The sequence below is a fragment of the Mirounga angustirostris genome, unplaced genomic scaffold (genome assembly GCF_029215605.1).
Source record: "Mirounga angustirostris isolate CCGP_5_RB_7025 unplaced genomic scaffold, mMirAng1.0.hap1 SCAF_3, whole genome shotgun sequence".
Classification (NCBI taxonomy): Eukaryota; Metazoa; Chordata; class Mammalia; order Carnivora; family Phocidae; genus Mirounga; species Mirounga angustirostris.
The window spans coordinates 115,060,094-115,084,241 of NW_026991711.1; the positions used below are offsets into that span (position 1 = coordinate 115,060,094).

The window sequence follows — 24,148 nt, forward strand, 5'->3', positions numbered from 1 at the left end:
TGGTGAGAATGGACGTCCTTGTCTTGTTCTTGATTTTAGGGGAAAAGCTTTCAGTTTTTCCCCATTGAGTGTGATGTTCACTGTAGGTTTTTCATATAAAGACTATGGACCCATTTTTAAACCACCTCTAAAATAGCTCCATAACTAGAGTAAATTTTCTAATCCAAATCCCCTAACCTGTATCTGTATGAAAATTTTGGTGCCTTAAAGAAAACTGCTGCCAACTAATGGTATGCAATATGTAAAAAGTGTTTTTCCTGCTTTCTTCCATGCAGTCTTAAGCAGCTTCTTTGTGTGGTTGATTAAAAGATACTTGTAAGCTTTAGTGTTGTTAAATAATATACATTGATTATAGCCAAGTCTTTACAACATGAATAATCTCTTTATCAAAGTTCTATCTCTATATATCCTAGTCATTTAAATGTAGTTTTTCAATGTTTCCCATCTTAATTGTTGTGCTGACACATATGTGATTTCCCTCTGGTGTTATCGAATAGATTAAGAAAAATGCACTCAGTCAAGTTGCTTTCATTTCTGTCTCTCTTAAAAAGAACTATACGTGTATAAAAATTATAAATGGTAGCAGAGCTTTATTATAGATTATTAGAGTCTCTCGTTTTACTGAGAAACATTTACTTCCTGTTTTTCACATAATAACTTGGGGAAGGGGCAAGGGGAATTTTAAATTCATAACCTAATAAATTCAGTAGATTTCAAGGAAAATAATAAAAACTACAGTAAAGATAATTCTAGGCTCTAAATATATGCAAGTATATGTATATGGATAAGAAAAATTACAAAGCCACTGTGCATTTTTCATAATTAAAATATATTGTCAACCTTCTATGTCTCTTTCATATAAATATTGTAATTTCAGATACCATTATCATACTTATTTGCCTTTATTGTAAATGGAAGTTATAGGTTCTGATGACTGCTAACTACTGCAGGATTTTTTCCTAAATTGCATATGCTTTTTGATTAACAACAAATTTATTATCAGTATTTTCTTATTCTCCATTCCTGACTATTCACACACACACACACACACACACACACACACACATCTGAGGAAGCAGTAAAAACAAAACATATTTTATTAAGTAAAAAGCACTCCTCAAAGGATTTATTCAGTTTACATAATAGATCAGAAATTCATTTTAAGGCACTATTTTCTATTTTATATAGGAATTATTATTTTAAAATCCATGTTATGCTTTTTTTTCATAATTTGAATGTTGTTATGATTTCCTAGTAGCTCTACAGAAATCTTCCTGCTTGTTTTTTTTCCTATTCACAGTATTCAGGGTGGTCCATGTGACCTAGATATTGAAAATCAAGGTAGAGTGTGCTGCATTGCTGATATTTACTGTGAAACCTCAGAAACATCTGGTTCTACATGCTAAAATTATAGGATGCATACTCCTTAATATTGCTGGTATTTTAAAAAGTATCTGAAAGTCTGCACAATTATTTTTTAAGCTGGCATTAAAATATTGTTTAAAAAGATTCAAATAAAACATAATGCTTTTATATTCCAGTTAAAAATGCACACATAATCATTGTTCATTTTTAAATGTTAATCATGTTAGATATGACTCTTTATGGATTTCCCTCCATTATTTACCCACTATAGTAATCTGCTAATTTTGAAATCTAACCCCAATAAGGTGCAATTAGTTTTCATTTCCTAATTTTGGGTAAACTCTTTAAATTATTAAAAAAATAAAATAGTATCTAGAGTCTGCCTTATGAAATTATATTCATCAGGAGAAGTTGATTTTATCATCTGTCAATTTGGTATAGAGCGTCTCTTCCAAAAAGTCAGCTTTTACATTCAGGAAGCCATATTCTCCAAGTGTAGAAAGCTAGTTCACCCTTTAATACTTCTGCTTAAAACATAAAACCCTGAAAGGAAAGCACTGAATGTGTTAAAGCATGTACACAGGTGACTGACTTTCAAGTAGAGAGTCCGATATATACTGTAAGAATCTCATTTGTTTTCTCTTTCCTCATAGTAAAAATATTATAAAGTAGGAAAAATAACAGATTACGTCACAATTCTCTGCTAATAAAATTAAAGCAAAGATGTGCTAAGGATTTACCATGTAGTTTTGTGTGTCCTCTTAATGATAAAAAGATTTGCTTGCCAAACTACGTCATAGGTTTTTTTTATATAGCCAGGGAAAACTACAAAGTACCAGGGCAGATGGCCAGATTCCTTATTAAGGAGTCTAAGGCCATAATCTGGAAACCCAGTGCTGAGAATCAAATCTAAAGTACAGGGAGAGACAAGAATAAGTAAGAGCTGCAACTAAGTGAGGCAGAAGCTGAGCAGAATGAGATGCAATAAACAAACCATAAACAGGTATAAGAGAGTGGCCCAGGAAGAGGACTCTGAACAGAAAGTGTGGGCAGAGCATATTAATACCTTTTTTGGGGAGTTTGCATAAGAGACTTATCAAGACTAAAAATTTACTATGACTGTACAGTAAACCTAGCTCTGATTTGTCTCCAGTTCCTAGATTATTTTTTTTTCCTTTTTAATCAAATCAGTGTTTCCCAAACTGGTGTTTCATACAACAATCTTCTAAAAGCTTTATCATGAAGGTGGGGAGAAAATATCAGTTGTCAAATAAATTGGGGGAATTAAAATCATGTGCGCACACACACATTCTTCATATTTTTCTCTCTTGAAAATTCACAATGCCCTTAATCATATAAAACCTTGGAGGGAAAAAATTCTGTGAACCCAACATTTCCCAAACTTGTTTTACTTTGACACTATTTTGCATCATATCAAATCCCATCATTTGGAGCTGTGTTCTTCATGACACCAGTTTGGGAACTAACTGTCCTGTTTAGTTAATGTTTCAATAAGCCAAATGGTTGCAAAACCATTTTTGAAAGGTAGAATATATGCTTGAGTGAATGAATGAATTTGTATAGTATTTACTAGTATAGCTATTGCACCCTTGCATGGGATCCAGTCTTTGATACAAGAAGGGCTCACATTATTTACATAGTCAGACAATTAAAAAATACCATAGCTACTTATTATTAAAGATCACGGTGTGTTAAGTCATAGAAACTAGACTCCACAACACAGAACCACTGATCCTGTATTTTGGACAGCAGTGACTAGATGTTAATAAGAGCTTCAAAGCATGTTTTATAATAAGTGTATTCTGCTCTTATTAATTCTTGGTAAAGGAATCCAACTGAAAAGATCTGGAAGTGATCTTATGTTAATATAGGAAGCAGTATGTTGCAACAACAAAACTGCTGGTACCAGGAGATTTGCATTTTCTGTTCTAGATCTGCTATATAGGAGACATTATAAAAGATAGTTCTTTTCTGAAAAATGAGATTACCATTTCCCAGCTAGATACTAAGGGTGAACTTCTAAAAAGATTCTAACTTCCACGCTGGAATTTGGGTAATTCTGGATTAAACAAAGTTAAGCAAGTTTTCATACCCAATGTGTATTGTGAATTTCCAAAAGATGGATATAGTATTGAAGGTTTCTGTGTTACCCTATGTCTATACCATGTGTATTAAGTGATTATCAGAGCATAGTTTGGGAAACAAAGGACTGAATATATTTCAGGCTTCCTTGTAATTCTGAGATGTTATATTCAATGATTTCAAATTATCTATTTACATTTTTAACCCATAAAAGAAAAAGAAGGGGTGCCTGGGTGGCTCAGTCAGTTAAGCGTCTGCCTTCAGCTCAGGTCTTGATCACAGGGTCCTGGGATCTAACCCCACATCATTGGGCTCCCTGCTCAGAGGGGAGCCTGCTTCTCCCTCTCCCTCTGCCCCTCCCCTTGCTTGTGCACTCTCTCTCTCTCTCTCTCTCTGTCCAATAAATAAATAAAATATTTTAAAAAAAGGAAAGAAAAAGATGTACATTTATAACCAACTGTGTGCTTGTGAAGGACCAGTGTTATTTGCAAAATGTCTTAGGTTGCAGCATTATAACAACTACACATTTATTTAGATCTTTTTAATTAATTAAAAATAATATGTATATCTTTTATTTAGGGTAGAGTGTTAAAGATTTTTAAGGTAGTTATATAGTGTTAGTCATTACAGTTTCTAGACAAAATACTCTAAAATCCTGCAAATACTATTTTTTACTTTAAAAATTGCACACATTACAACTCTAAGGAAATAATAGAGAAAGAAGAAAGAGCTTTTTCCAAAATATGAATACAGTTGTTTTCATCACTTAATTTAGTAATCATCAGTATCATATCCTTAGCATGTTCTTCTAGAACATTTTTTAATTTGACATTATAGTAACTTTCTGCTATGAAAGAAAAACCAAAACTGATGGAAGAGTATTTTATTTCCTTAGGGATAGAGTGAAATGTGGGAGTTTTTTAAGGAAAATTTACTTCCATAAGTATTTGGAGTAGGAGTCAGCTTGAAGAAATTCTCACTGGCCAAATCTGGGACAATTTGAACATCAAAATAAATAATGATAATAATGAATTATAACACCTTTAATAAAATAAGAATCCATCAGCCCATACTAATATAAGAAAGAAAGAAAGAAAGAAAGAAAGAAAGAAAGAAAGAAAGAAAAGAAAGAAAGAAAAGAGAAAGCTCTTCCTTATGCTAACTAATACAAGGGATAATGGAGTTAAAAAATCATCAACAGATGCTAAAATTAGTGGGTAAAATTTTATATAAAATAGTTTCAAAATATTCTCCCACAAATTACTTATACAAATTACTTTACTCCCACAAATTAATTATAAAGGAAATTTAGTAATTTGACAGTGGAGAAACTAGTGAACGTCACATTAAGAAACTAATCAAAACCACCAATATTGGATTAAACTAACATTTCATGTGCTTCCTGATATGATGTACTTGAAAAGGAAAAAGTATTGCCTCTATAGTATTCCCATCAAGATGCATAACCTAAAGCTAATCAAGAGGAAACATCAGACAAACTCAAAATGAGGAATATTAAACAAAATAACTGGCCTGTGTTCTTGAAAAATGTCAAGATCAAGAAAGACAAAGAAAGGCAGAGAAAGGTTCCATTTTTAAGGAAGCTAAGGAGATTTTAACAGCTATATGTAATGTGTGATAATGGATTGGATTGTGGCCCATAGGTTAAAAAAAAAGCATAAAATGCTACAAAGGCATTACAGGACAGTTATTGAAAATTGAATATGAACTGGGATTGGATATATTAAATTTCTTGATTTCAAAAATTGTATTGTTGTTATGTAAAAGAATATCCATGTCCTAAGGAAATGCTTATTGAAGTCTTTAGAGGTAAATTGGCACATTGTTCCAATTTACTTTAGAAAGAAGAAATTAGATACTTAGATGACAAAGCAAATGGGGCAAATTGTAAACAATCAAGGAATCTGGATGAAGTTTCTGGAGAGTTCCTCATCCTATTCTTGTAACATTTCTCTAAGTTTGATTTATACTGAAATAAAAAGTTGTAATACTTTCTTTGAGTTTGAGTATGCCCACTGAGAGTTAAAACCTACTTCAATATAATGGGTCAAATTGTTCTAAGTATGTAAGGGAAAAGGCCAGACCGTAGAAATGTATCCCTTGTTCTTTGTCCAAATTGATAAAATTATGAAGCAAAATTAATATGACAATTAATAATCCCCCTCCTTCAAGAAAAGGTCATATATAGTATATTTGTAAGCATGTTAAATTCTTTATGTTAAATGTACCATTTGAACTCAGGATATTAATATTTTAAGTAAATGCACTTAGAGGATGTACAATAGACAGCTATTTCAAGAAACACATAAAACTACTACATCTATTCTCTCCCCAACCTCCACCGCACCTGCCACACATTTACTTATTCTTCATGCCCCACTTTACCTGGCTAATTTAAGGGTAACAAAAGCTTTGTCCAGGAACCTTTTTTGCCTTCTACAGTTTATAATAAATCATTGTCACCACCCTATAAAGGTTATAGATTATGTATTAAATTGAGAAACATGTTTTTTAAAAAGACTTTCTACTAAGAAATTGCCTAGTTTTTTTATACTTTGTGTCACAAATTACTATAGTATATTTTATCTCGAAAGGGGGATAATTACTAAAATAACCTCAATTTTTAATATTTTGAGTACATCACAATTTTTTCACTAGGCACTATATATTTATAGTGTGCATGTTATTCACATGTATTATGTATATATTTATACATATATACATATAAAACATAATTTTACTTCCTTTATCTTTCTCAAATTCTGCCTTCTTTGTATTCATAAGATATATAGTCTTTATAAACAAATCAGTATTTTTTTCTAGTCAGAAGTCAAATACTACTTTTTAGTTGTTTGACATTGAGAGTTGGCAAGTCAAAGAAAAATCCAGAGGACAAAATTATACTTTAACTTTTTGAAGTTATTTACCATTTAATAGACAGTCAAGAGGCAAAGACTGTCATAGATTCAGATATCACCTGATTCATTTTTGAATACAAGAGTCTAAACCAAAAGTGAAAATGTAAGTAAGAGAGAAGGACTATGTATGTGTGAACATGTAAGTATATTTGAAGTAGGTTTTTTTATTTTTAGTTTTTTATTTATTTAAGTAATCTCTGCACCCAACATGGGTCCAAATTCACAACCCCAAGATCAAGAGTCACTTGCTCTCCCGACTGAGCCAGCCAGGCGCCCCTGAAGCAGGCTTTTAAAATTGTTTTGATGCGGGCGCCTGGGTGGCTCAGTTGGTTAAGCGACTGCCTTCGGCTCAGGTCATGATCCTGGAGTCCCTGGATCGAGTCCCGCATTGGGCTCCCTGCTCGGCAGGGAGTCTGCTTCTCCCTCTGACCCTCCCCCCTCTCATGTGCTCTCTGTCTCAAATAAATAAACAAAATCTTTAAAAAAAAATAAAATAAAATTGTTTTGATGCTTCTGTGTAGGAAGGAATATTATTACTCTTAGCGTTATAAATATTAAGAGATGAAGGATTGTTTCCTCACGGAAAATTTAATCGCTTTCTAAGGAAAGGTAAATATATAAGCCATTTCAGCAAATAAACTAAGTTTTTATTTTTTTTTAATTCCACCAAGAACTTTATAGTCTACATTCAAAATGTATCATATAAAACATGTCAATAATACTTTTGCCCTTATAATGACTGTATAATTTATCTGAGAAAATGGTCATGTGGCATCATGTAAAATTATTTTATAAAATTAAATCTTAGAGCTCTTATTTACATAAGAAAGGATTCACCTCCAGTATTGACCTACTTTTTTTTATTCAGATTTTTTTAGTGAGTGTCTCACATCAAGATTTGAAGCGAGAATTTTATTGCAATATATTAAAAAAGAGAAACTCATTCTTGCTGTGTTTCTGTAATCTGAATATAAGGTTATATGATATTAACAACCAGCAGATGGAGGGAAGAGTGCTCTAGGAAGCTAGGCTATAAATACTAGGTTTATTCCAGAACTTAAAGATTTTCAAAATTTTGCTAAAGCTTCTCTAAACTGTCTGATCTTTTAGTAAGAAATTCATAATTTAGAGTGGGAAAGAAAGACACGGAATCTCAAGGTAAGGTCTGTGTCACTTCAGATGATTTTATCATCTTCTTACACTTCCTATGAAGGCCACTTTTGGTTCTTTAATCTCCTAACTGGTTTGGTTCCAAAGAAATAGCTCAATTGGGAATATAAAAGTGATTTTTTTCCCAATGATTTTTCACCATAATACCAGTATTAAGACTCTCATTCATCTAGTGACTTTCCTATTAAAAAAAAAAAAAAAGAATGTATTAAATTCACTAGTGATTGAATGCCCTGGTAAAAAAGCTGCTTTGGCTTGTATTCATTCATTCATTTATTCATTCATTCAGCATAAATCACATACATTCGTGCTAAGTACTATGGTTGGATTAAAGTTGCAGGCATAGAAGATATATCCCCATTGTCAAGTTCCTCACAACAAGCAAACTGAACCACAACAATGCAGTATAGTAGATGTGATAAGAGTGGTATGATGTGCTTTCAAGATATGTAGTAAGAGTTCCTAACCTATACTGGGTAGTTTGGGAAGTCAGTGATTTTGATTACCAAAGATGGGATTAGAAAAATATGAGCTGAATTTTGTGATCCAAATCAGTATATTTCAAGATAAACATTAGTCTCATTAACACTAGCAATTTATTGAATGTCTGTGATATGCTAAATGTTAGAACAAATATGATCTTGTCATTTGTATTAAATTTCTAAAATAATAATAGTGGACTTTTTTTCCTAAGAAAATATTTGCCTTATTTCTTCTGATTGTTAGGCTCTTTCTGGTTAACTGGTATACACCAATTCAGGTCATACCACTCATACATACCATTGGCATTCTGAGGTAACCAAGAACATTATGGGTTCATTAATGAAAATCTATCCTTTACTACTAAAAAGCCAACATCAACTCATGGCCTACTAATATAGTTGGATCATTACCTTCATCCTTGTGTGTGGAGGACAGTAAATCATTAGTATACTGTCAGCCATCACCAGTAGGAAAAGCGTTATTTTGCAGTGTTTCTGAAAAGTAGTAGTATGAATTTAGAGAAACAGCCTTGAACAGAGAGAGAGATTTCTAAATACAAGAAAAAGTGGGAACACAGAAATTAAGATGAAAGGTAAGAAGGTGGGAAAAATTAGCAAAGAGAACATAAAACTCAAATGAAATAGGTAATAAAATATAGTGGGCTCAAGAATTTTGAGGAGTTTGATGGTTAAATATCATGCAAAAAGACTTAGTGGAAAGTCACTGGTACTTGAGGTTGAGAGATTGGGCAGCCATTGTTGTTTCCTACAATTCTGCCTCTGATTTCCAGCAACTCTGCTAGCCGGGGAACTGAGGAACAGCAGTTAAGCCTTTGAGCAGTTGTTCTAATTAGTTCTCTCTAGTGTAATGAAGACCTCCTGTAGTTGCATACTGGAATAAACACATAGTTTAGCTGTATATAGTCCTTACCTAATTTTTAAAAGAATTATATGTTGATATGGATACAAAATTAAATTTTAACTTTGGTAAAAACAGACTTTAGTAAACACTGAAAATTAGATCTATGATATCACAAGAAAGCAAGCAGACCTAATTTTTGAATAGGATTACCTATTCAAATTTTTGAGGGAGCAGGGGCGCCTGTCTGGCTTAGTCAGTAGAGCCTGCGACACTCGATCTCAAGGTCATGAGTTCAAGCCCCACATTGGATTACTTAAAAAGTAATAATAATAATAAATAAATACTTCCTAAAAAATATACAGATATATAAATTTTTCAGAGGCAGAAAGAGATAGTATCTTTTTTTTTCAACTAACATCTTTATTCATGGAAAAAGAAGTGTTTTCAAAAGTGTGTGGAAGCATAAGGAAAGGGCATATACTTAAAGAATCTAGTCTGTGTAGAAACCATCTTTCAACTAAATCTTTCGAAAGAGTATCTTTGATAAGATTTTTTGTTTATTATTTTGTATTTCTACTCATGACTTTGGTAGATTTCAGTCAACTCAGGCTGTATTAGCTCTTGTTCAATGATAGTATTTCATTATGGTGAAAAGTATATATTGAATAACAAGATAATAACTTAATGTAGTAATGATCCTTGTTGACTTGTTTCTGATATGGGAAAATAAATAAACATGTTCTTCTGTATTTGTTATTGAAAGGAGAGGCTATACGAATGCCATTTTTGCTTTCATTTATTATACATTATATCCATTATCTTTCCAATAACTGATAAACCATAAGACTTTCTGGATCAAAGTGTGTTAGAACCTTCAAGATTTGAAAATCTCAAACAAACAGTATTGATATAAATATTATATAAAAACATAATATAAATATAAATATAAATATAAATATAAATATAAATATAAATATAAATATAAATATTGATGATGCCTGAGTGTAGATGGACAGGTCTCCATCTAAATGCAAGTAAATTTTTTATTTATAGTGAACTTTTTTTATTTTATGTTAATCACCATACATTACATCATTAGTTTTTTGTTGTTGTTGTTGGTTTTAGTATTCCATGATTCATTGTTTGCGTATAACACCCAGTGCTCCATTCAGTACATGCCCTCTTTAATACCCATCACCAGGCTAACCCATCCCCCCACCCCCTCCCCTCTAGAACCCTCAGTTTGTTTCTCAGAGTCCATAGTCTCTCATGGTTCGTCTCCCTCTCCGATTTCCCCCCCTTCATTTTTCCCTTCCTACTATCTTCTTCTTTTTTTTTTAACATATAATGTATTATGTTTCAGAGGTACAGGTCTGTGACTCAACAGTCTTACACAATTCACAGCGCTCAACATAGCACATACCCTCCCCAATGTCTAGCACCCAGCCACCGCACACCTCCCATCCCCCACCACTCCAGCAACCCTCAGTTTGTTTCCTGAGATTAGGAAGTCCTCATATCAGTGAGATCATATGATACATGTCTTTCTCTGATTGACTTATTTCGCTCAGCATAATACCCTCCAGTTCCATCCACGTCGTTGGAAATGGCAAGATTTCATTCCTTTTGATGGCTGCATAATATTCCATTGTAAAGATGTGGTATATATATGCAAGTCACTTTTTTTTGGAGACTCTGAAACCAGTTACGTTTATTGGAAGATACTCAATGAAAACATGAACCAAGTAAAATGCTCTCAGTAGTGATCAGGTGACTCAATCCTTTTTTTCTTTTTTTAATACTTACTAGTTAGAATTATTCATAATACTGTTATTGGCTTTGTGGCTTTCCTCCATTCTCCTTTTTCAGTACACAGATTCCTTTTAAATGTTGAATCTAGGCTTAGCTGTTTACCTTACTGACATAATATACTGAAATATTTTATTGGGTTGGAGAACCTTATTAGATGCCAGTTTGCCACACCAGAATGTTGCAAAGCTTAGTACATAGCACACAGCCTGTTTACTTGTTGCAAAGAAATAAGAATCTTTATATATGTGAATGTGTTTACACAGATGAACCTGCATGTGCTCATGTATTTTTTTATTACAAAGTCAGAATAATTCTGAATGTATATGTAGGTATTTAACAACCCTCAATCATCTTATCATTTACAATGTAAAAAACTCTTGGAGCCATAATAAGCAATAGGATACCAGGTTCTGTATTTTCTTTTTTACCGGTCTTACTAAGGTGTCCTGTTTTTTTATATATATTTTTTTAACCTCCATAAATTACAATTAGTTAGCAAGTGCCTATTGAACACTTTCTAAGTGGAACCTAAAATTTAAAGTGATGTTAAAGAGAAGTAAATGAAAGCTTAGCCCCTATTGACCTTTCATTTCAGTGTTTTCCCATAGTAGGAGAGCCTGAAGGTGACCGTTCTGTTCCCTTGCCCTGGGGTTGAGGTATGGAAGACAGAGTATATCCTCTCAGGATGCTGGGATACTGAAAAAGATGATCTCTCATGCAGATGTACTAGAAAATAATACTATTTTAAATACTTGATCGCTATTCCAATATAGTGAATTTATTTTGAATTCAAAGTAACCTCTTAGCTAACATTATTTAATGCCTGCTGTATATAAATATTATGTTAAATATTGATCTTGAATGCCACAGCCTTGGACTTTTCTCTTATTTTAGCATCGTTTCCAAAGTATTATACATGTTATTAATGAAAATACTATAAGCACAAGATCCAAAATACCATAGTTGAATAGCATGTCTTAGGCTTACTGCTAATACATTAGTAATTTTATTTGCAGCTAAGGAGTTTAAGGAAGAAATATTTTTAAATCATACATTTTTGTTCAGCCAAGATTCTTTATTACAAATAATATAATCCTCTCTGGTCAGTTTAACAATAAAGGAGACATGTTGAAAGTTATTAATTAGGTAGCTAATAGACTCCAGCAGGACCAGAGATCAGCTCTGAAGTTACCCATTAAGTAACACTGTACAAGCATATTCCAGAAGCTCTTGTAGCAAAACACTGTTTCTACTGGCACCAAGCACTTAAGATGCATCAGTCTGAATGCCACTATCATCCCCAAAGAACCTGATGTCTCCACCAACAAATCAAGTTCTCCAAGAGGAGTTGCATCCTCAGGTTGCTTACCTCCAGTTGCAAATCATACTCTGTGAATTCGATTGCTGGAACCTAAGGTATTTATTTACCTAGCTGTAAGACAGTCTGAGAATGCTAGTTTTTGGATTTCTGCCTTAAGAAAACTGAAATCATACTATAGAAAATTCACAAAATACAGACATACCTCAGAGATATTTCGGGTTTAGTTCTAGACCACTGCAATAAAACAAATAGTACAATATAAGGTAAGTCAAATAAATTTCTTTGTTTCCCAATGCATGTAAAAGTTATGTTTATACTATGCTATGATTTATTAGATGTACAATAGCATTCTGTCCAAAAAAAACAATATACACAACTTAATTAAGAATACTGTAGGTCTAAAAAATGCTATCCATCATATGAGCTTTCAGCAAGTTGTAATCTTTTTGCTGGAGGTCTTGCCTGGATGTTGATGGCTACTGACTGATCAGGGTGGTGGTTGCTGAGGTTGAGGTGCGGTGGCAATTTCTTAAAACAAGACAACAATGAAGTTTCCACATCAACTGACTCCTTTTTGCATTTGAACACTTACAGGCCATTGTAGGATTATTAATTGGCCTAATTTTAATATTATTGTATCTCAGGGAATAGGAAGGCCCGAGGAGAGGGAGAGAAACAGAAAAACAGCCATCACTAGAACAGTGGGCACACACAACAGCAAATGCTATTGGAAAAATGGTGCTGATAGACTTGCTCAGTGTAGGGTTGCCACAAACCTTCAATTTGAAAAAACACAGTATCTACAAAGTACAATAAGACAAAATCTACCTGTATAAGGAAAACGTTCCAAACCATAGGTAACCAGTATCCACAAATAACAGTATACTAGATTAATTTTCATCTTAAATCTTCATTGCATCATTTAAAATTTCTAGAGTTCAGGTACAGGTCATTGTCTTCCTCTGGGAAATTTATCCCAATTTTTGCCTTCAGTAAGCACCTAAATTATTTTCTTAGTGAGTCACTTCTACCAAATGTTAGCTCTTTCAACCGTCATTCATGCTTGAGCTACAAGAGAGGAGCACATCTGCAATTATAAGGCAGGGTTTCTCACCCTCAGCATTATTGATGTTTTGGAATGGAGAGTTCTTTGTTGTTGGGGGCTGTCCTGTGCATGTTTAGCAGCATCTCTGGCCTCTACCCACTAGAGGCCAGTAGCATGCTTGCAAGCGCGTATACACACACGCACACACCCCCATAATGATAATCAGAATTGTCTTCAGACATTGACAGATGTTCCCTAGGATACTAAATCATTGCCAGGTGAAAGCCACTAAAATGCAAGTATGTCTTTGCTTATGAACAATTTATGGAAATAAATAGATGCCATCTTTGACTACTTTTTCTCTGCTTCTTAGAGTCCGACCATTGATGTTGTAATTACAGGTCTCTCACTGCTTCCTCTAAATTCTTTTCTCAAAATGTATGAAATTATATAAATCTAAAAAGGAGGTTGAAAAACTAGCTCTTCTGTGTAGGCCTCTAGTAATTCACTTGCTTCCTCTAGTACTTCCCTTTGGTTTGTCTTCTTCCCTTTCTGTCAGTATAAAATTCTGTATCCTCTCCCTTCTCCAAGGATAGTCTTGATAGTGGGTACCTATAGGAAGGAAAGAAGGGAGGAAAAACAAAGCTGGATCATAGTTTGAATTTAAACTTTGTGCTTCAGAAATCTGGTGAATTGAGTACATATTTCTTAAGGTTATCGTGGGAACAAATGAACTAAAAGTATCCATTTTGTCATTACATTAAATTTACTTGAAAAGATGTTCCCACAATATAGAAATTATCAATTATATAGTCAGGATTTGGGATTGAGCCTGAAAACCCTCTTTTAAAAAACTTCCTGCATTTCCTTTTGAAATTCAGAGCATTTCAATGAACTATAGCTAAGCCATATAAATTGTCTTTTTCTTTTAATGCATTCTGCAGTATTCATTAATTTATATATATTTTCATTCCTTAAAAAATGATAGTTTATGTAAGTGAAATGGTTTTATATATTAATCCTTAATTATTCTAAGCAAAGATAAAATAGTAAAAAATCAGTTTAATGACCTTTGGTTTCTTGATAAATTTCAAAGTTGACCTGAATCATATTGCTGCTACTTTTTCACGTTAATCTCCAAAATTGCTAACCTGTTTTAAGAGTTTAGGAGCATACCTTTCCAAAATTGAAGAGTAATATCTAATTTCCTTACATTAAGCATTTCTTTTACAGCTTAATAAGTTATAGCTTTACAAGTATGAGGGCATGATTAAATTTCTTTTCATATTGCTTTTAAGTAGAATAAATAATTCAACTTTTTATCAGCATAGTTTCAGTGTTTATACTATATCATAAATAGCTCTTCAGCTGTGTTAGAACTTTCTTCCTTACCAGAAATACTTAAGGTTTTTCTGTTATTAAAAAAGAGAGAAATGGGGCGCCTGGGTGGCTCAGTTGGTTAAGCGACTGCCTTCGGCTCAGGTCATGATCCTGGAGTCCCAGGATCGAGTCCCGCATCGGGCTCCCTGCTCAGCAGGGAGTCTGCTTCTCCCTCTGACCTTCCCCCCTCTCATGCTCTCTCTATCTCATTCTCTCTCTCAAATAAATAAATAAAATCTTAAAAAAAAAAGAGAGAGAAATGTTTATCTTATATTATCTTGAAATAACTCACTAATTCTAATCAATACATTTTTATTTATTAATTTTGGCTAGCTTTACTGTAATGCATCTCCATAGTGTCCATTAATCTAATTAAAATTCAGTTAGAATTTGATATAGCTTAGGTATATTTTAATAATATATATTTTTTCATATATAGGAAATAGTTTCATATATAGGAAATTTTCATATATAGGAAATTCATATATATATGGGAAAAACACTTTTTTACAAATTTGTGATTAGGTAATTACAAACATATAATTATTGGCTATCTATTGTCCTATTTGGAAAGTAAATTTTTTTGTGGCTTACATCTTCCTATTTTTAATATTTGTGAGATTTAAATTTTATGTATTATTGTACCAAATGAAAAGGACTTAGAGAAATTGAGGTAAAACATATAAAAATATTAAACATAAGAAAATGATATTAATACTTTATTGTTATTGTTAAGATTAAAGAAAATATTTAATTGGAAAAAATAATACATTTTTGCTAAAGACTGCATTGTTATATTAAAATTTTTTAGGAACTAGAGCTTTTATTATAAAAATAACACCAATTTGAAAATATTCAAATAGCACAGAAGTGGAATAATAAGAAAATCAGTATGAAGACATCTATTTTTAGCAGTGTAACAGATTACTCTGAAGAGCTGCCTTAATACAAAATAATCAAATCCTGCATAAAATTTAATGTTACTTCATTGCTAAGTTGCACATGTAGAAATAAAATCTTAAGCAAGGATGAAAAAAACTTGGACTAAAACTAAAGTATAAGCAATAAACATATGACAGGTGGGGTCTTCTTAATGGTAAATGTGAATAACAACAATTATTCCAGAAGAAAACTATAGGCCAATAGCAAGACAGAGAAGCTGGAAGAAATAATTCTCACTTAAGGTAAGGGGTTTCATCCTCTTGTTTTATTTTGTTTACAGATTTTGTCAACCAAAAATGAGTTCATAATTAAAATCCAGCAAACACATATGGAAATAAGCCACCACGAGTGAGAGCAGAAAAGACAAATTTCAGATGTAAACCCCCACCAAAGACTGAAGGTATTGCAATTAGCTCATATAAAATATATAAGAACAAATTTGAAATGTTTTAAAAATTAAGCTGGCAGTAGAATATGTAATTGCCAATGACAAATAAAATTTTAATAAATAGATATCTTGGTCAGTATTTAGTCAATAAAATAGAAATTATTCCAATTATCTTAAAGGGACAATTTAATACAGGGAATTGGCTACACAGGTTATTAGAAAGAACTAGAAAAATGAAGGGAGGATAACTGGCAGAGCAAATAAAATGGAAAAAGAAGTAATGTTTAGTGCTCAAAAAAGCTGCTAACATTCCTTGGTTGGAGCCTGCAAGCCTAAGTCCACTGAGATGCTGTTGTAATTACTTTTGGATCCACCAAAGTGGTATCACCTCAATAAGAGCTGGAATTACCAAAAAGTTACTGCCTCTTCTCCAACTACTGGGTTCCAGAATCACCTTATCCCTACTGTCCAACTAGCAATTCATTCCTTATAATCTTCCACCAGTGTCTCTTATTGGAAAAATTTAATTAGGAAACTTGTCAGAGGGGGCAGACATTTGCAGACTCCTCATCTCATGTGATACAAAGCAGAACAGAGAAGAGTGGGAATGAGGGCTGTAAGAGTCAACAGACAAGTAGACCACTGAGTGGGTTATATATCAGTATAGTCACAGCTGAAGAGAGAATTAGTGGATTGGAACAGACATTTTTAAATGACAGAATACAAGAGAGAAAGACAAATACGTGAAAAACGTGAAGTAAAAGTAGAGATTTATAGGCTAAAATGTGAAATTCTGGGACTAATCAAACACTCCCACCAAGATAATAGAGGAAATGAAGGGCAGACAATATTTAAAGAGTGAGTAACTGATAATAACTTGAAGGAATAATGAGCGAAAAAATGGGCAAACGGGAGTAAACCCAATAAAAGGTATATAAATATTATTGCTACTACTAATAATAGGTATTATTATTAAAGGTTTCAGGGGTTGAGAAAAATGACAGAAATATAATGTTAGACAATAACAGCATAAAAACCTAGGGAGGGATTCAGCAGGGATTATCAGTGCATAGTAAAATTTCTAAAGTAGTCCACTCACTAAAAGAGTATAAAAGGAATATATGATGCCCAATCATATAGAAGGGAGAAAATGGAGTAAGTTTCAAACAAATAAAAACTTAACTAGTCCATTGTTTAAGGCAAGCAGAGAGCTTTTCTTTTTTAAGTGTAGGAAAAGTGGGACAAATGAAATGCAAAGGTAAGATACTCAAAACAAATCTAAATACATGGGCAAATATAGTTAGTGACACTGTAGAAACATAAAGACATGAAAAGGATGAAAATAAAAGAATAATAAAAAGCTATGCTGGGCAAACACCAAATGAACAAAAGCTGGGGTATCAATTTTAATTTAACAAGCATGACTAGAGATAAGGAGACCTTCCTACATAATAATAATAAAAGGTTCAGTTCACTAGAAAAATAAAACAATATTAAGCCTGCATACACATAATAACTTAGCCTCAAAATATATTAAAATTCAATAAAATTAGAGGAAGAAATTTATCAATATCTTAATAAAGTTTAATGTACATTTGTCTACATAGAACTGTGTACCCAACAATTAGAGAATATGCATCCTTAAGTGATTAAGCATTTATAAAAATTGACTATATTTTTAGCCCAAAAGGTCAATAAATTTCAAAGAATTGTCTTACAGACCACATCTTCTGACATAAAAGTCAATAGCAAAAAGATAAATTTGTAAATGATTATAAATTTGGAAATTTTCTTTAAAAAAGAATAACTTATGAACCAAAAAAAAAATGTACTTTTAACTAGACAAAAGCTAAACATATTGAATTTATAGGATACATAACCTTAAATGCTTATATTAAAAAAGGAGGGAGGCTGAAATTTAATGACATAGACTTCCAATTTAATGAGTTAGAAAATGAACAACACCTTAAAAAATAAAAGTAAGAATGAGATAACAAAGAGCAGGTATTAGTGAAAAGAAAAATGTACATTTAGCACGTGGGATCAACAAACCCTGAAATTGCTTTTTTAAAAAAGATATATAAAAGAGATAAACCTCTGGAAGTTTAATCAGTTAAAAATTAAGGAGAAAAATCAGAAATAAACAATATTATGAGTAAAAATACTCTATTTACAAATCAAGTAGATATTTAAAAGAGAAGAGGATTCTGTGGACACTTTATACCAATAAATTGTGAAAACTTAGGTGAAATGCACAAACTCCTAAGAATTATACCTTACCAGAAATGACTCAAGAAAAAAATTGAAAGCCAAGTTACTCCTATAACCATTAAAGAATTAAATATTTTGTTAAAGCCTTCTCATTAAACACACACACACACACACACACACACAAGTCTCACATGGTTACAACTGACCTTCAGTCTTTCAAATATCCTGATATTTCAAATTTACTCATTTTAATGGAAAAGAGAAAAAGGAAGAATTATTCCCAAACTCAGCTATATACATCTATATCAAAACCTTAATATTTAAACCAAAGAAAAACAGCAAGAGAAAGCAAAAGTACAATTCATTCTTATTTATCAATGTTAGTATCAAATCCTACACAAAACTTTAGCAAACATAATATAACAATGTTTAAAAAGGAAAATACATCATGATCAAGAAGGGCATCAAAAGAATGCAAGTATGGTTTAACACTGTTGGCAAAGGGGTGGGATGTATGCATGTCATTTAGCATAGCAAATTAAAGGAGAAAAACATGGTCATCTCAATAGATTTTTTTAATTTAAATTAAAGTTAGTTAACATATAGTGTTGTATTGGCTTCAGGAGTAGAATTTAGAGTTCTTCACTTATGTATAACACCCTGTGCTTATCACAAGTGCCCTCCTTAATACCCATCACCACCCATTTAGCCCACCCCTCCACGTCCCCTCCATCAACCCTCAGTTTGTTATCTGTTGCTAAGAGTCTCTTATGGTTTTCCTCCCTCTCTTTTTATATTATTTTATTTTTCTTTCCCTTCCCCTATGTTCATCTGTTTTGTTTCTTAAATTCCACATACAAGTGAAATCAATACAATCATAGTTGTCTTAATTAATAAATGACTTACTTCATTTAACATAATACACTTTAGTTCCATCCATGTTGTTGCAAATAGCAAGATTTTATTCTTTTTTGATGGCTGAGTAATATTACAGTGTGTGTGTGTGTGTGTGCATGTACATGAGCACACACAATACATCTTCTTTATCCATTCATCAGTCAATGGATATTTAGGCTCTTTCCATAATTTGGCTATTGTTGATAGTGCTGCTATAAACATCAGGATGCATGTATCCCTTCAATTCAGCATTTTTGGATAAATACCTAGTAATGCATCTAAAGATTTTTTTTTAATTTTTTTAATTTTAGTTGACTCATTCATGGAGGAGAAAAAAACCTCTTAGCTAAACTGGAAAGGAAGGGAAGATTCCCTAACTTGATAAAGGGTATCTATCAAGAATATGCAGCAAATACCATTTTTACCAATAAAATACTAGAGGCATTTTCTTTAAAATTAGAAGAAGACAATTAAACATTGTAGTGGAGGTCAGAGTCCTCACAACAAGAACAGAAAAGAAGTATCAAGTATAACCATTTGGAAAAGAAGAAATTAAACTACATTCATTTATAGATCGCATGTTATTTACATAGAAAACTCAAAATAATTTACAGGTAAACTCATTTTAGAAATAAAATGAGAGTTTAGCAAGGAGACTGACTATAAAATCAATATACAATAATAAATTATATTTCTAACATTTAGAAAGTTAGAAAAGATACTATTTACTACATCCACAAAGATGTAAAATACAAAGAAATAAAAGTGTGCAAGATCTTTTTGAAAAAACTATAAACTTCATTGTGGAACATTAAGTTTAAGTGGAGAGTTGCACTAATATTTTTGATTAAATATAGACAAGATGTCAGTTTTTTCCAAATTGGTTTATAGATCAATGTGATTCCAGTGAAAAATCCTAACAGGGTGTTTGAAGAACTCTACTTGGGTCTAAATTTTACATGGGAAAGCAAAGAGCCTAGAATAGCCAACAGACTCCTAAAGAATAAGGTAAATGAATTTGTTCTGTCAGATAACAAGATTTGTTATAAAGTGGAGAATTTAAGAAAGTGTGGTATTGGCAGAGGGATAGACAACTTGACCAACAGAACAAAATATGTTGTTTTGAGATTGCTAAATATGTGATAAAACTTTTTTTTCAAAAGCAAAAGAAATAATGAATACAAAATTTAAAGTAATGATGCCTTCTGGGGCAGTGAGTTTGAGATTAGAGGTTAGGTATGTGTTCGTGGGCATTTATTATTATGCTTTATCACATATATGACATATATGTTATATACATAATATAATTATATTAGTTTTAAAAGGCTTCTGTACAAACTACCACAGACTGCATGACTTAAACAATAGATATTTATTTTCTCATAGTTCTAGAGGCTAAAGTCCAAGACCAAGGTGCTGCAGGTCTGCTTTATCCTGGAGTCTCTCTCCTTGGCTTGCCTCAGAGAGCTGCCTTCTTGCTATGTCCTCATATGGACTTTTCTCTGCTGTCCCACTCCTAATGTCTCTTTCTCCTCTTATAAGGACACTAGTCAATTGGACGAGGACCCCACCCTTATGACTTCATTTAACCTTAATTACCTCCTGAAAGGCCCTGTCTCCAATACTGTCATACTGGGGGGTGGGGTGGGTTAAGGACTTCGACATAGAATTGTAGGGGCACTCAACTCCGTCCATAGCAATAATTTTTAATTAAAAATTTAAATAGAACATGCACCCCACACTGTTATCCTTTTTGGTTTTCAGAAGTTCTTCATATTAACCTCTTTGGGAATTCCTTTTAGTATTTCTCTGAGAAAAGCAAATAAAAGAGCCTGATTAGGATAGGAATGGTTATATCCCTTAACAGGCATATTCATAAATCAGTCTGCATAAGTCTGTAAAGTCTACATTTCAAATCAGTAAATTGAAACTCCCAGGACTCTTTTATAATGGAAGAGACCAGAGAAGAAAATGTTTTGAGGTCTCTGAATATTTTATTTAATCTTAGATAGTCTCAAGGTATGTTTCAGGTTGTTTTTTATCTTCCATAAAGGGCTTAGAGAAATGTTGATTACTTTTTAAATAAGTTTCAGAAAGCAATGTTAAAGAGCAGTACTTATTAGGCGAAAAAAAAAAAAAGCCATATCTAAAAATAGTTGAATCACATGAGTTTATATTTTAGCACACTAACAAACAAAAATGTTCAGGTTTCATTTGCAGCCCAGCTATATTTTTGACATATTCTTGCTTTGCTCAGACTGAATGACTCAATGACTTAATATTTCTCTGCAATGAATTTTAGCAAATACCCAGATGATTTAATGTAATTTATACTATTTAAATCTCTTTTTCCAGCCTGAAAGTAATTTTTGATTCTAGAATGCTTTTCTTTTGACATCATATATATCATAAGTAATGTACTTTGGGCGTCACCAAAACAAAGAACGAGTTTCTTATCAGCAGACAGCATTCCCGTCTAATGTGTTCATCTGCCTGATTTTAGTAAGCATGTAAGTAAGAATTAATGGAAGCTTCCAGATATTTTTCCAATAGTCATACTTCTTCAATTAGTCTGTATCTTGTCAAAGCTTAATAGCCTGAAAGCTAATAGACATATTGATAAAGCTGTCATTGTTCTGAAAACAGTTAATATTCATGTCTTAGGTTTTGCATTTGTTCCTCAAGGAATATAAATATACATGTATTCTATAAAATAATATTTCTGTTGACCTTTATATGTATTTTTTCTGCTCTCTGACTTGAATTATTAAAAAACAAATGGAACATTTAATAATTTTTTTCTGTAGCCTCCTTCAGTCTGGTATACTACATTATGTAAATTTCTGTTTTACTTTTTTCTCACAAAGTAGAAATTCTTTTTTTTTCTGAATATAAAGATGGTGCTATTTATTGAAAATATCTATTTTTCTAATAATGTAGACAAAGTTCATATTAGAATGGCCTTCTGGAAGACATGATATCGCATTTCTTTATTGCTATAGCTATTTCTATAATAGCAGTGTAAACAATACACAGTAACACAGCATAAATCCAAATTCCAAGTCTTTGTTATGGGGTTCGATTGTTTTTTATTGACAAAATCAACTGGAGAATTGCCAAATATTTTATTCCTTTTTTATGTTATAGACCAGTGTTTTTCTTTCTTTTTTTATTTTTTTGAAGATTTTTTTAATTTGTCAGAGAAGAGAGCACAAGCAGGGGGAGTGGCAGGCAGAGCAGGTAGAGGGAGAAGCAGGCTCCCCACTGAGCAAGAGCCTGATGGGGACTCGATCCCAGCACTCTGGGATCATGACCTGAGCCGAAGGCAGATGCTTAACTGACTGAGCCACCCAGGTGTCCGACCAGTGTTTTTCAATATACTGTATCCATACTTTCTGTTCTATCAAAATTACCTGGAGGTGCTTGTTAAAAGTAGAGATGCCTAGATGCTATGCTATAGCTTCTCAATCAGAATACCATCAGTCTGGCCTGGACATCTGCATTTTAACAAATGACAGTGGTAATTCTTAAGCACTCTACAGTTCAGGAACCACTGATGTTCACCATAGCCTGAGTACTGAAAGAGCTTTGTTCCCTGTCTTCTGAGTTGTGTTTCATCCTCCAAATTACTACTTTTTGTTTATTGAGGTATAATTCACATATAATGTTATATTAATTTCAGGTATACATCATAATGATTTGATATTTGTATATATTGTGAAATGATCACTACAGTAGTTCTCATTAACATTCATCACCATACATAGTTAACAAAAAATTTTTTTCCTTGTGATGAGGACTTCTGAGATCTCTCTTAGCAACTTTTAAATATGCAATTCCATGTAATCACTATGCTGTACATTATTATCTCCATGACTTATTTGTTCTTTTATATGTACCTTTTGACCCCCTTCACCTATTTTGCCTTCTTCCCAACCTCTTCACTGGCAACCATCAGTCTGTTCTCTGTATCTATAAACTTGATTTTTGTTCTAATTCCACATATAAGCAAAATCATATAGCATTTGTCTTTCTTTGACTGATTTCACTTAGCATAACGCTTTCTAGGTCCATCCATGCTGTTGCAAATGGCAAGATTTTTTTCTCTTTTATTCCTGAATAGTATTTTGTATATACCACACTTTCTTTATTCATTCATCCATCAGTGGACTCAGGTAATTTCCATATCTTGGCTATTGTAAATATTATTGCATTGAACATGGGGGTACATACATCTTTTCAAGTTAATATTTTTGTTTTCTTTGGATAAATACTCAGAAGTGGAATTGCTGGATCATATGGTAGTTCTATTTTTTATTTTTTGAGGAACCTCCATTCTGTTTTCCATAATGGCTGCAACAATTTACATTCCCACCAAGAGTGCACGAGGGTTCTCTTTTCTCCACATTATCGTCAACACCTGTTATTTCTTGTCTTTTAGATAGCTATTTTAACAAATATGAGGTCATATCTCATTGTGTTTTTGATTTGCATTTCCATGAAGATTAATAACATTGAGCATCTTTCCAAATTACTTCTTAATAGTATTATATCTATATTGTGGCTAAATCAAAAAAATCAAACAGCTTAAAGCAAAAAGAACTAGCCTGAGCTCTGACTCTGTGCTAAATGGTCTGCCCTACACTAGTTTACCTGAGGAACTTCTCTTCATCCTTTACAGGATGGCTGCCCTGTGTTTGTCTGTGTCAGGCCTGGAGTATAGATAGCATTTGTAAAATCTGTCCCATTCTTTCTTGTTACAATGAGTTTAGGAATTATCAGCTCTTGATGTATTTAAAGAAATATTTTAGTCTGGTATTCATTTATGGGATAATATTTACAATGAGAGATTCATTTTCATTTCTTCATTCAATGTAATTGCAAATTGAAGCAGTTTAAAACTAAGTTTAAAAAAATTCACTGCTAGGGCGCCTGGGCGGCTCAGTCGGTTGAGCATCTGATTCTTGGTTTGGGCTCAGGTCTTGATATCAGAGTAATGGAATCAAGCCTTCCTTCGGGCTCTGCACTCAGTGGAGACTCTGCTGCAGGTTCTCTCTTCCCCTCTCCCTCTGCCCCTCCACCTGCTCAAGCTCTCTTTCTCTCTCTCTCTCCCTTTCCCTCTTTCTCTCTCCCCCTAAAAATAAATAAATCTTTTAAAAAATTCACTGCCCTTCCACCTCTTATATATCCTGTAATTCTCTACTAGGAGTTATGGTATATTTCTTTTAGTT

General features: G+C 32.7%; 1 protein-coding gene across 12 annotated transcripts in view; it reads left to right on the top strand.

Moving 5' to 3' along the window:
* The window catches only part of MBD5 (methyl-CpG binding domain protein 5), a 440,770-nt gene that overhangs the window by 313,706 nt on the left and 102,916 nt on the right, over positions 1-24,148 (top strand). For 2 of the 12 annotated variants that reach the window (XM_064586492.1, XM_064586493.1), the window contains exon 5: positions 15,702-15,821. The exons of the other annotated variants lie outside the window; for them this stretch is intronic. The gene's annotated coding sequence lies outside the window, so the exon portion shown is untranslated. The remainder of the gene's footprint in view (positions 1-15,701; positions 15,822-24,148) is intronic. 12 annotated transcript variants of the gene reach the window in all.